At 44.5% G+C, this 13,777-nt stretch overlaps 1 protein-coding gene across 1 annotated transcript in view; it reads left to right on the top strand.

Moving 5' to 3' along the window:
- LOC124002878 (egl nine homolog 1-like) overlaps nt 1-13,777 on the top strand; it is a 44,720-nt gene that overhangs the window by 12,869 nt on the left and 18,074 nt on the right. The gene's annotated exons all lie outside the window — the stretch shown is intronic.

Below are 13,777 nucleotides of genomic sequence, written 5' to 3'. Positions count from 1 at the left end.
TAGTAGACCTTGGCCCCTTGCGCCTCTCTCACCAGCTGTTAACGGCACTCTACTGCCAAACTCTCATGGTTTATCATTACTTCATTCCACAATCTGCCCCCGTCGAGAGGACTAGTTCACTAAGGTATGCATCTGTTGTGGCCCGTATTGGTTCTTGCCAGGGGTTCATTGCAAAGTCCACAGGCCCACCACTCAAGCGCAACACATGGGGCCCACCCCCTCTTAACACACACAAACTCAATGTTTTGAGGTTTGAAGATGTACCCAAAAAGTTGCTGTGATGTGCACTTATCTTCAGTTAGGAATCTGCTCAATAGGGGTTTAAAGGTAGAGTCTCAGACAAACTGCTGTGTATCATCTCTCTCTATTGTTCTGAACTCTCTGATATAAAAACTTGAGACCATTTCTTTAAACAGGGACTTCCTGGCAGGCTGCACCCTATGCTACTGATAGGACGTATTTGAGTCATCCATCGCCAGGACGACCTTCACATTTCCTGCATGTGAGGAACACCCCTTTACCGCCAGCTTTGGGCCCTTACTTGTGTTGTGTTTGAGAGGACAATTGCCTTAAAGATACACTTTGGAAGTTTAGTTCTCATTATTTAAGTCAAATTGTGGCTTGGATGTTGGCTGCATGTTTCATATGCATATTATACGTTAATACATGCATTTCCTGTTTTCACACAAATCCATGAAAAAATATTGGGGAAACAATGTATGCTTTTGCTCATGGTTGTGAAAAAGGTCACTCTGTCCAATGAGGACATTTCTGGATAATGGGCGATTTCAGTCCATTTTAGGGTACCCCTTTGGCTCAAGATCACCTTCCGGCAGATATTACATATAGCCCCTTTAAGTTATTAGACCAATAGAGAAAAAAGACACTGATGTAACTGCCATTTTGTTTGGGGGTGTGTCTCTGAACCCTTTGAGCTGCTGTAGTTCTCTCAACTATGTTGGCTAGCAAGGTGACTGAGTTTGTTCTGTCACAGCTGTGAAGGACGACCCCTGATAGATCAGTGACTGTTTGGACGTAGATTGGATTGCTTCCCTGATCAGTCTCTATACACAGACAGACATATGCATGAAGCTCAACATTGTCTGCCATGGAAAACAGTGGAGCTCTGCTTGCTTGTAACGCAAGCCCCGGATTCTATGAACTTTACTGATGGGTGTCTAACCAAACAAACAACTTCTAAACTACCCAGAGAATGTTGCTTTTGGAACCCGGACATGCTCCGTGTCTTGATGTATCTTCTGTCTATAATGATTGGTTCTGTGGTTGACATGGGGGAATGCAAAAAGCAACATTTCACTACAAGAAAAGCCTGGCTTTTGTGTTAACTAAAATCGGTATCTGGTGTCAAGATTTCAAAGTAATATGAAATTACAGTAATTCTACACGGGAAACAACACTATGGTATGGGGTTAAGGGAAAACAATCATCTCCCTAGAGTACAGATAGGGATTTCAAGTGAAATTTGATAGGAAGTAATCCGCCCTGCAAGCTTAAATAATGGCTTGTTTATTTTCTATAATAATTTGACGTTTTGCCTCAGCCGTTAGTTTGTGAGAAGCAGACTAGTGTCCAGGCTTGAAGGTTTCATTTAAAAAATGTCTGGGTGTTAGGCCTAAAGAGTAGGAAAATAAACAGACTGACCATGATATTGTGTGCCATATCCGCTAACAAATTGGGGGGAAAAACTATCATTATTGTTTCCTAATTGATTGTTTTCAGTGGTCCTGGGACTTTGCACAAATGCACTCTGAAGGTCTTAAAGAACAAGAAAATGTCCCCTTTCCATGATTGCAAGGCTTGGACTTATTTGCCTGAAAAAAATTGTACATCAATGTTTTCTGTCGCTTGTCACTATTTTGAAATATACATTTGTCACCGAAAGTGTTGGGTGCCTAACACGCTAAAGTTGTCTTGATTGATGGACTTTGACATTTTAAAATGTGTTCATTTATCAACACTTTTCAAAGTTAATTTAATGCTTTTCCAGGTAATTATATGTACATGTTGAAAGTGTTTATTTAAGCACTGTGGGTGTTAAAATTGCTTAGGAGATTTTCCTGTGTACTTTCCTGCTTGACAATTCAAAGGACATGTCAGCTGCAATTGATAGACTTTTGTACAAATTCAAGGAAATTGGCAACAGTTCAATGCAGCTGGTCCAGTTTCATCTGTCAGTTTGCTCAGCCGTGTCATCTCCTTGTGGCCGTGCACTACAACAGGATGTTTGAGAAGTGCCAAAGCAGCACTTCCTGCAGACACTGATACGGGCAACAGGGCCATACTGGTTTCTCTGACCTTTAGCACAATAGCATGTTAGCACCTACTAGACAATGAGGAAATGCTCAAGTTACTAGGCAAATAATTGTACACTACCCCTTTCCCCTTAACATGGCCCATTGCATTCATTTGGGATCCACCTGCGCTCCCTAAAGAATCTTACTTATGAGGACCTACAAAATGCAGTGGTCCACACATGGTAATGGGAAACCTATGGCATAATTCCTCCTGGTTGTGTATACTGGTTGTCTCAGGGCTCATAAAAATTCCAAAAATCTTTGGTGGGTTACTGGCTGGCTGCTTTAGGATTGTTTGAACCTGTCCTGGCAGTTTCCCCACCATTTTTATCCTGTCTAGGAAGCGCTATTGATTAATTTAGGGGCTTTTTTGGACGGGCAGCGATGCAATGGGTTGACCCTCACAGGCTACAGGCTAAAGCAGACATGGGCAAACTACGGCCCGCGGACCACATACGGCCCGTTAGGCTTTTTAATCCGGCCCGCCGAACTTGTCCAAATTATAGTAAAAACCTCATTTTTTCCCCTTTCCCTGCAATGCCCACGTTTCCCCAATAGATGGCGCACTCAAAACACATTGACCGTTGTTGGAGTGGTGCGTATTTCTCTTTATTTCACTTTAATTTTCACTTCGTTTCACATCACCATTAAGCCCTTCTGTGAAAATGAGCGGACCAAAGAGAAGGAAAGTGGACAGCGAATGCCGAGTGTTTAATAAGGAGTGGACAACAAAATACTTCTTCACTGAAGTCCGATCAACGGCTGTATGTCTGATATGCCAAGAAGCTGTTGCGGTTTTCAAAGAGTACAATATCAGCCGTCACTTTGCCACGAAGCATGCAAACTATGCTAGCAAGCAGTCAACACAAGAACGGGCGGCTACTGCTCAGAGGTTGGCAGCTAATTTACAGAGTCAACAGAACTTTTTTTCACCGACAAACTGCAATTCAAGAGTCAAGTACCAAGGCAAGTTATTTGCTGGCATTCAAATTAGCAAAGGCTAGCAAGCCTGTTCCCACTGAAATGGTGAGTTTTTCTGCTGTGTTATGAAAAAATGCATATGGAAAGTTTGGAAGTGCGTCTTTTTAATTAAGAGCAATGCGCATTTACGCACAGCAGCGGTACAGTAGCTTAATTAACACGCCGCACATCGCTCTTAATTTAAATTTAAATTTTCAGCTGCAGGTAGGATATTTAATACAGCCTATGTCTGTGTGCTTGGCAACGATACACGTGTACTGTTTGCGCGTGAAGGCGAGGGCGTCCGTGGCGAGTTTGTAGAGCGCGCGGTCAGGACAATCCATCCATGATTTTGCGGAGTTTAACACAAGTAGATATTATTGAGCTTGAGTATTTCGTTGTGTAATAATATGTTTTGAATGTTGAAAGTGATTAAATTTTTCAATAAATGTTGATTTCTTTAACTTTGCACCTTCGATTGAAACTTATTAAAAACAGACGCAATCTTGATAAATAACAGTGCGTATGTTATTTTAATCTATTTACATTTCCTCCTCCCAGTATCTGCGAAAGTATGTAAATGCCATATCTTGCATATTCCTTGAGACAAATTTATTAACTGATAAGGGCTATTTTTCACATTTGAAAGACAGTTAATAAATTGGGTTGTAGTGTTCTTACTGTGCTATGAGGTTTGCACACACTACATTTAATGCTTTAGTATATCCGGCCCAAACACTCCCTCCAAATGCTCCTGGCCCGGCCCCTCTGTCAAATTTTAGAAAAGTTTGCCCATCTCTGGGCTAAAGGCTAAAACAGCAATTTAGGGAATGTCAACAAAACAGGCTGAGCTCTCTAGTGAGACACATAGATGGTTTATCCAGGGTTGTGTTTATTAGTCCATAAACTGTGGAAAGCTGACCAATACCGGGATGGACTACGTGGACTTGGCCAATAAGAAATACGCACAACTTGTTGTAACAAATTCTTACAGTAGTGCAATTCTCTTCCCTGATCTTGGGGGACCCATAGCTTTTGCACACTCAAGCCCCTGATAAGTTGAACGTGGTGTGTTTAGCGTTGGGATAGAACAGAAATGTCCACACCCTGGGTGGGTCCCCAGGACCTAAATTGTAGAACACTGCCATAAAGAAGAGCATATTTATCGACTTTGATTGAGTATTGCAGGCAATTTCAAACGTGGATGAGTTGCTTCGTGATCTAAGTGAAGTTGCATTGAAAGAGTGAAAACGGTTGCTTTTTAAACAGCTGCTTTATATAAATCCAGCTTAAGGCATAAAACAGTGCACATCCTTCTTGAAAGTCAGTCTCACTTTAAAAGGTCACTTTGAAGGCAGTTCAGGTCCTTCATCTCAAACACTAAATGTCTGTCAGACAGTAACTCATGTAGCGTAAACTGCACACTGCGGGGGTTGTGCATGACCCGTCTCAATCCTCAATTGGCTCGCTAACCTCCCTCTCTTGACCATAACAAATGTGTTTACTCCAACACCGGTTGAGCCTGGCCTGGATGCTCTTCTAGTGCCAGGGCTAGTCCCCACTCCCCGCTAGAGGAACAGCAGCCAGCTAGAAGACAGACAGACAAGCAGCATCACGCACCGCACGTAGCACGATCATTAAAATAAAGCCTGTCTGGATGGGCTCCAGCTGCCGACACAGCCACCGCTGAGTTTAGATCAGTTCAGCCACTCTTCACTCTGAAGTAGGCTTGGGCAGTATACCATTTATAGTATATACCGCAGTGGAGGCTGCTGAAGGGATAACAATAAATCACAATAATGTCTGGAACGTAGTGAATGATATGGTATCAAACATGGAAAGAATGTGTTTGATTTATTTGTTTATTTGAGCCACTAATTAGGCTCCAGCCATTACCACGAGCCTGTCCTCCCCAATTAAGGTGCCTCCAACCTCCTGTGGTATACCGGGGTATTGAAAAAAGCAGCAGGATGTTTTTGTCAATACCGTCTAAACTATGATGTTTTTCACTAATATTTGTAGCTAACTTTGAACCATTTCACACGTACCAACAAACGGATGTGATCATCCTACAGTGGTCCCTGTTGCGTACGATCATACCTCTTGATTAGAACGCTTATTTTGAACGTCCATTTTCGATTGACACAACAATCAGCATCTGAGCTGGCCACATTTTTTTCCCCACAAACATTTTGCACAAGCGCAGTCCTTACAAATTTATGTCCAGAATGTGATCAGTTTATTTTTGGATTGAATGATCAGACGTTCACGGAAGTAGGTACAGCATAACACAGTCATCCGAACTAGAAAAATGTAGGCTACATTTGTTCTGGCGCTAACTGAGGAAAGATTGAAGTAACACAAGCGGTCATATTTTTATAACTCTCGGCTGATAGATACTACAATATGAATTAGCTAATAGCAATTACTATTTATAATTAATCACATCACGGGTGAGCTCACCACTGATCAAAATAATTGAGTAAAAGATGGTCCTTCTGTAGCTCAGTTGGTAGAGCATTGCGCTTGTAACGCCAGGGTAGTGGGTTCGGTTCCCAGGACCACCCATACGTAGAATGTATGCACACATGACTGTAAGTCGCTTTGGATAAAAGCGTCTGCTAAATAGCATATATTATAAAAGACTTTCTATGAAGTAATCTGACGATGGGTAGTTTGTGTGCACAGCCATCCTTTTTCTTTTCTTCCTCTCATCAACCACAGATAATAGGAGACAAGATGAGTTTGGTCGGTTTATAGTACAACCTTCAAAAAAGTATTTTTTTTTCACACATCATAGGTGTCCATTGCAATAAATGCAATAATCGGGATGCATTATTTGTCAGTAGTACTTGAAAACAGGTGAATAAAACTGTAAATACATTATGCTCCATACATACTTACATGGATTACAGTATGCGCCTACAGTAGAAACGGCAACAAGATATACAAAAAAATAAGGAACTTACTTTGATAGGAACGCACACATGTCCCAACGTTATTATTTGTAAGGAAAACAACAAGGAAGGCAAAGCGAGCGCCAGCAAGAGAATTTTCCAATTCTATGCATATTTGATCTGCTTAAACATGAGTGAAGTTTATCCGGCTCAGTAAAGCCTCAAACATAAATTGTCCACAATGTTGAAATAGGCTACTTCTATGTTAATTAATGAGGAGGTGGAACACACCTCAATTCAAACTGTTCTTAAAAAATACAATTTGTTAGAAAATAATTTGAAATTGACAAGTTTAAACATAACCTATAGATAATTAGCAGGCAACGCGTGTTAACTGTCCTGTTGCGTAATAATCACATTTAAGAACAGTGAGTGCATTCTGACATCACCTGCATAAAACAACTCACACTGGGGTGACCGTCAGAGATATTTGGAACTCACTTGGGAAAAGGTTGTAAGTTAATACCTGCAGTCAACTTGTGTTACACGTTAGGAGATAAAGCAGATTGCGTTCTTAATTTCACCTGTGACATTATTTTACATTATGAAGCTTACCGTAGTTCCCCAGAACAGTTGAGCCAGTCGCGTGTTTGTTTTTAAATAGCACAGCAGGAGCCGGTATGTCCATAGCGTTCTATATCTATCGCCGTGTGTCAGTTGTGTGGCGAACACATGAGGTAATGCAATTCACTACTAATGGCTTTCTGCCAGAAGTCAAAAATTCTGGATGAGTTATCTGCACAGTTACAATTTTATCCCTGTGCTTCCTATTAGCATTTTTTCCTCCTCCTCTGTTCTTCTGCTCGATCTGCTCGGTTTACACATGCTGCTCTTCCTTCAGAAAAGCATGCGTCACATCTTTATTTGCACAATTCCCCTAGTTCACTTTTGCTTGTAAATGTAAACTCATTGAAAAATGAAATTCGGTAGCTACTAACTTGTATAGCTTTATGAGCTCAATTTCCTTGTCTTTGCAATTAGTTTTTGTTTTTCACTCGTTAGCAGTTAGCTAACAGTGTCTGTGATTTTGCTATTAGTTTGTGCTAATTTTGTTAGCATTTTGATAATAGCTCCCCTTGTGCTCTTGATGCCTTGATAAGCTCCTTTCCTGAGGACGGCTCACCTCTCACAGTTCTGGGCGACTTTAACCTCCCCACGTCTACCTTTGACTCATTCCTCTCTGCCTCCTTCTTTCCACTCCTCTCCTCTTTTGACCTCACCCTCTCACCTTCCCCCCCTACTCACAAGGCAGGCAATACACTCGACCTCATCTTTACTAGATGCTGTTCTTCCACTAACCTCATTGCAACTCCCCTCCAAGTCTCCGACCACTACCTTGTATCCTTTTCCCTCTCGCTCTCATCCAACACCTCCCACACTGCCCCTACTCGGATGGTATCGCGCCGTCCCAACCTTCGCTCTCTCTCCCCCGCTACTCTCTCCTCTTCCATCCTATCATCTCTTCCCTCTGCTCAAACCTTCTCCAACCTATCTCCTGATTCTGCCTCCTCAACCCTCCTCTCCTCCCTCTCTGCATCCTTTGACTCTCTATGTCCCCTATCCTCCAGGCCGGCTCGGTCCTCCCCTCCCGCTCCGTGGCTCGATGACTCATTGCGAGCTCACAGAACAGGGCTCCGGGCAGCCGAGCGGAAATGGAGGAAAACTCGCCTCCCTGCGGACCTGGCATCCTTTCACTCCCTCCTCTCTACATTTTCCTCCTCTGTCTCTGCTGCTAAAGCCACTTTCTACCACGCTAAATTCCAAGCATCTGCCTCTAACCCTAGGAAGCTCTATGCCACCTTCTCCTCCCTCCTGAATCCTCCTCCCCCCCCTCCCTCTCTGCAGATGACTTCGTCAACCATTTTGAAAAGAAGGTCGACGACATCCGATCCTCGTTTGCTAAGTCAAACGACACCGCTGGTTCTGCTCACACTGCCCTACCCTGTGCTCTGACCTCTTTCTCCCCTCTCTCCAGATGAAATCTCGCGTCTTGTGACGGCCGGCCGCCCAACAACCTGCCCGCTTGACCCTATCCCCTCCTCTCTTCTCCAGACCATTTCCGGAGACCTTCTCCCTTACCTCACCTCGCTCATCAACTCATCCCTGACCGCTGGCTACGTCCCTTCCGTCTTCAAGAGAGCGAGAGTTGCACCCCTTCTGAAAAAACCTACACTCGATCCCTCCGATGTTAACAATTACAGACCAGTATCCCTTCTTTCTTTTCTCTCCAAAACTCTTGAACGTGCCGTCCTTGGCCAGCTCTCCCGCTATCTCTCTCTGAATGACCTTCTTGATCCAAATCAGTCAGGTTTCAAGACTAGTCATTCAACTGAGACTGCTCTCCTCTGTATCACGGAGGCGCTCCGCACCGCTAAAGCTAACTCTCTCTCCTCTGCTCTCATCCTTCTAGATCTATCGGCTGCCTTCGATACTGTGAACCATCAGATCCTCCTCTCCACCCTCTCCGAGTTGGTCATCTCCGGCGCGGCCCACGCTTGGATTGCGTCCTACCTGACAGGTCGCTCCTACCAGGTGGCGTGGCGAGAATCTGTCTCCTCACCACGCGCTCTCACCACTGGTGTCCCCCAGGGCTCTGTTCTAGGCCCTCTCCTATTCTCGCTATACACCAAGTCACTTGGCTCTGTCATAACCTCACATGGTCTCTCCTATCATTGCTATGCAGACGACACACAATTAATCTTCTCCTTTCCCCCTTCTGATGATCAGGTGGCGAATCGCATCTCTGCATGTCTGGCAGACATATCAGTGTGGATGACGGATCACCACCTCAAGCTGAACCTCAGCAAGACGGAGCTGCTCTTCCTCCCGGGGAAGAACTGCCCGTTCCATGATCTCGCCATCACGGTTGACAACTCCATTGTGTCCTCCTCCCAGAGCGCTAAGAACCTTGGCGTGATCCTGGACAACACCCTGTCGTTCTCAACCAACATTAAGGCGGTGGCCCGTTCCTGTAGGTTCATGCTCTACAACATCCGCAGAGTACGACCCTGCCTCGCACAGGAAGCGGCGCAGGTCCTAATCCAGGCACTTGTCATCTCCCGTCTGGATTACTGCAACTCGCTGTTGGTTGGGCTCCCTGCCTGTGCCATTAAACCCCTTCAACTCATCCAGAACGCCGCAGCCCGTCTGGTGTTCAACCTTCCCAAGTTCTCTCACGTCACCCCGCTCCTCCGTTCTCTCCACTGGCTTCCAGTTGAAGCTCGCATCCGCTACAAGACCATGGTGCTTGCCTACGGAGCTGTGAGGGGAACGGCACCTCAGTACCTCCAGGCTCTGATCAGGCCCTACACCCAAACAAGGGCACTGCGTTCATCCACCTCTGGCCTGCTCGCCTCCCTACCACTGAGGAAGTACAGCTCCCGCTCAGCCCAGTCAAAACTGTTCGCTGCTCTGGCCCCCAATGGTGGAACAAACTCCCTCACGACGCCAGGACAGCGGAGTCAATCACCACCTTCCGGAGACACCTGAAACCCCACCTCTTTAAGGAATACCTAGGATAGGATAAGTAATCCCTCTCACCCCCCCCCTTTAAGATTTAGATGCACTATTGTAAAGTGACTGTTCCACTGGATGTCATAAGGTGTATGCACCAATTTGTAAGTCGCTCTGGATAAGAGCGTCTGCTAAATGACTTAAATGTAAATGTAATGTGCTCCCCTCCCCTTGTGTGCTATGCCGGTAATATCGTAAATCTCGGGATGAGAGAAGGACGGTATGAAAATCTGGATACTACCCATGCCTCCTCTGGAGGTGGCGCGGTGTCAGAGATCGAGTAGGATGAGAGAGTGGGAAACATCACTCACACACAGAAACACACTGAGGTGCATTCACACAGACACACACACAATTACACAGAAAGACTGAAACATGCACAGACACCCTCACCTTCAGACAAACAAACACAGGAATACTCAGACATTTACACTCAGACACCGATACACTCACTCCAAGTGTGCAAAGACTGGAGTGTTGAAGCGCATTATGCGCAATGCCTATAAGTGCAATATAGCCTATTCCATTTATGTGGCCTTATACAGTTCAGAGCTGTGACCCATTTATGCATTGTGCCTACAGTAAGCGAGTACCTCGCTCCAATACATGTCTATTGCATTACACATACATTGGCTTTGTCACGTCTGCTTGCAGCAGTGCGGTATAAAATGTAACTGATCACCATCAACTTTATTAACATAAAACATTCATTAAACATCTGGAAAATAAAGTAACAAGAGCAGCAATTTCAGGTCACAGTTACCAAATTACCCTCAACCCCCTATAACAGTCTTGTTATGCATATTAAGTGCTTACAGTATGAGATGTTTCTTGTGTTTTGTAGGCCGCTGTTGTCATAATATGGTATGCGTAGGGTTGCAAAATGTTTAATCAATTCCCCGGTTTCTCCAAAATCCCTGTTGGTGGATTCCTGGATTCAGGAGCGAAAAAGCAGGAAATCCGTAATCCCCCAACCAGGATTTCTAGAAAACCAGGGAATTTATTGAAAGCTTCCTGAATTTTACAACCCTAGGTTTTGTACGGTCACTGCCTGTATAAAGGTGGTATGGCTGCCAACCTTTTTTCTCCATTCACCTGCCCTCTCTTAATGGGGGCACTTGAGAAATTGCTCTTGCACAGAGCTGGTAGGAGGCATAGCATGGCATGTGAGACATGACCACCAGAAGCCAAATGACACAATGCCCACATAATGTAAACCCCCACGGCTCACCACCCCACTCCCCCTCTTGCACTGAGCGAAACCTCTCTGACGCACTTCAGCCCCACACTCCATGTCTTCAAATGGCATCTGACGTTATCTTCCGTATGTACCCGGTCACTCCCTCGACTTGCGTCAGCCCTCGGAGCTGTGTTAGCTTTGTCCCGACTCGTCTTTTGTTTTTGTTTGCGTGTGTTGGTGGTTCCCTCCATTTCGAGCCCAGCTTGCACCTGCCAGCAGGGCAAGCGCTAATGATTGGATAACAGTTGAAATAATGGCGAGTGGATTGTGGTACATGCATGTGTCATGCGTAGCCTGTCACTGACTGCCGGCTGCAGCGTGGAGATCACTCTACGGAATCCGAGGGCGAGCGCGGGAGAGATCGAAGCAGCGTAATTTATATTTTAAAAATGTCACGTCATTTAGCTGAAGCTCTTATCCACAGTTACTTACAGGAGCATTTAGGGTTAAGTGCCTTGCTCAAGGGCACATCAGATTTTTCACCTAGTCGGCTAGGGGATTGGATCCAGCGACCTCTCAGTTACTGGCCCAATGCTTTTAAACGCTAGGCTACCTGCCGCCCTATCCTGATGAGCTAAGCAGAAAAATTTAAACAATAGCAGTGAGCCTTTTTTTCAAGTTTCTGCTGCCCTCGTTCCCAACGTTCCGACCTCGACATTCCAACACTTTCGAGGATGGATTGTTCTGTTGTGCAAAACAAAAAAATCAAGACCTTGGTTATCACAAGGTCTGGCCTTCACGGCATGGCTTCATGACATGGTCTCCACACAGACAGACAACCACACGCACACACGCAACTTTGATCACCACCGCCTATCCCAGTTAGACTCAAAGTCTGACCCAGAGCGCCGGTGACCTATTTCGTGACCTCAGACCCCCCTTTCCTCTCTTTGATTTCCTTTCTTTTGCGTGCGGGCCTCTCTTAAATAAAAAGACGAGGGGGTTTCCACCATCTGGAAATGACCCTGGCGGAGAGGCGTGAACGGGAGACGTGCAGAACATCCTGGTGGTTAACAGCCTCCCGCCCCCCTCTTCCCTCATCTCACCCCACCTCTCCGTCCTCCTCCACAGATGGAAAAGAGATCAGAAGGTCTTCCAGTTCACAAATAAGCACATACAGAGAGAGCCCGGTAATCTGGGGAAAACAGCAGTGTAAGCAGTCTCATGTCATGGTATCATACAGTCCTGTGGGGTGGTGGCGGGGGTGGGTTACATTCTGGCCATTGTTGACAGTCTAAGAACCTATCAGAATTATGTTATCAGTGTAGCATAGTCATGATTATTGTAGAACATAATTGAAGAGGTCTTGCTATGGGAACTTGACAGGTATATTGTTTGGAAAGCAGTTCCAATTCAGAGTGTTGTCATTTTGCCTACTTTGGAATTGAATGATTTGTCACGTCAATGTCTTCTGTTTCTGTGATTAGATATGAAATTTATGGTAACACTTTATTTGGATAGTCCCAGATAAATGTTTTGTACATGATTTGTAGATGTTCAATAACTGTCAAAAACATTTCAGCTAACTACCACTAACACTAGCCCTAATCTTAACCTTAGCAAGTAGTTGCTTATCAACAGATAGTTGTCCCCCGTGATTAAATGAGTCCCTGTACGTTCGTTCGTCACACGCGATTTCTCAGACACCACTGGACTGATTTTGACGAAAACTTAGGCGAATGATGTGTTTTGCCATAGAGATCTGGCATTTACAAAATTACACATTCCGCCCTTTAGAATTTTGTGTTAAACACTTAAACGTTACGCCTATGGCACAGAATTACCTATCTGCACAAAACTTGATATGTGGCATCTATAGACAGAAGTCTCAACATATCTCTTGATCTGTTTGACTCCGAGTGATTACATCTGGCACACACTCAGGGATATGATAGCTAACCCATGCAATGTCTCAGACACCACTGGCCCGATTTTGATTCAACTTGGGCGAATGATGCATCTTGCGTTAGAGATCTGTCATTTATAAAATTACACTGATTGATCCAAGGGAGGTGCTGCATCGTTCGTGGGGGACGACATGTTTACTTTTGCCTCGTTTGTTGAAAGTCTGTACTTTCATGTTTCCAGTTGTATCGTCACATGCACAAAGACAGTGAAATGCCTTTTTTGCAAGCTCTATCCTAACAATGAATGAATGAATCAATATCAGAGCACAGTGCCATCTCTTTTGGTCCGTAGATATGGGACTATGCAAATAAAGTCTGACGAAATATACTACTTTGCGACTACTCAATTGTAGCCTATGTCCTTGGAAGTACTCTACTCATCTCCAATGACCAAGCAAAATGCTTGTGTGTGTGTCCCTCTCCTCCACTTTGGCCCAGTCCTGTGGCAATACCCGAGCACCAAAAAGATGTATCCATTTATAAAAAAAATAAAGATGTATCTGTGCATAAAAAAATGTAGAAATCCACCCACGGTTTGTTACGTAACAACTTTTGCCTGTGACCCAGAGACCGACATAATAAAGGGGAAAAATGCTCGTAAGCCAACAGTTCTGACCTATTGTTTTCTAACACTTGAAGGCCTGACTGATGACACAGCAAAAACAACTTGGCTACTCCAATTAGCCTCCTTCCTTTCAAATCAGCCCAGCAAGTGTGTCAGTCGCGCCTCTGCCTCGTCTTTCACTCATCAGCAATTATGAATAACAAGCTCACCTTTTTGTTTGTGAATCTCTCTTTTTTTTTGTTAGCGTGCTTTGAACAGGAATAATTGAGTATATACTTTGTATACGCATGCATTTCAATAGCAGTATTATCCATTATGAA

This window comes from Oncorhynchus gorbuscha, linkage group LG18 (assembly GCF_021184085.1).
Source record: "Oncorhynchus gorbuscha isolate QuinsamMale2020 ecotype Even-year linkage group LG18, OgorEven_v1.0, whole genome shotgun sequence".
Lineage (NCBI taxonomy): Eukaryota > Metazoa > Chordata > Actinopteri > Salmoniformes > Salmonidae > Oncorhynchus > Oncorhynchus gorbuscha.
Note: the sequence above shows the minus strand (reverse complement) of the source record. Positions and strands in the feature narration are given on the sequence as shown.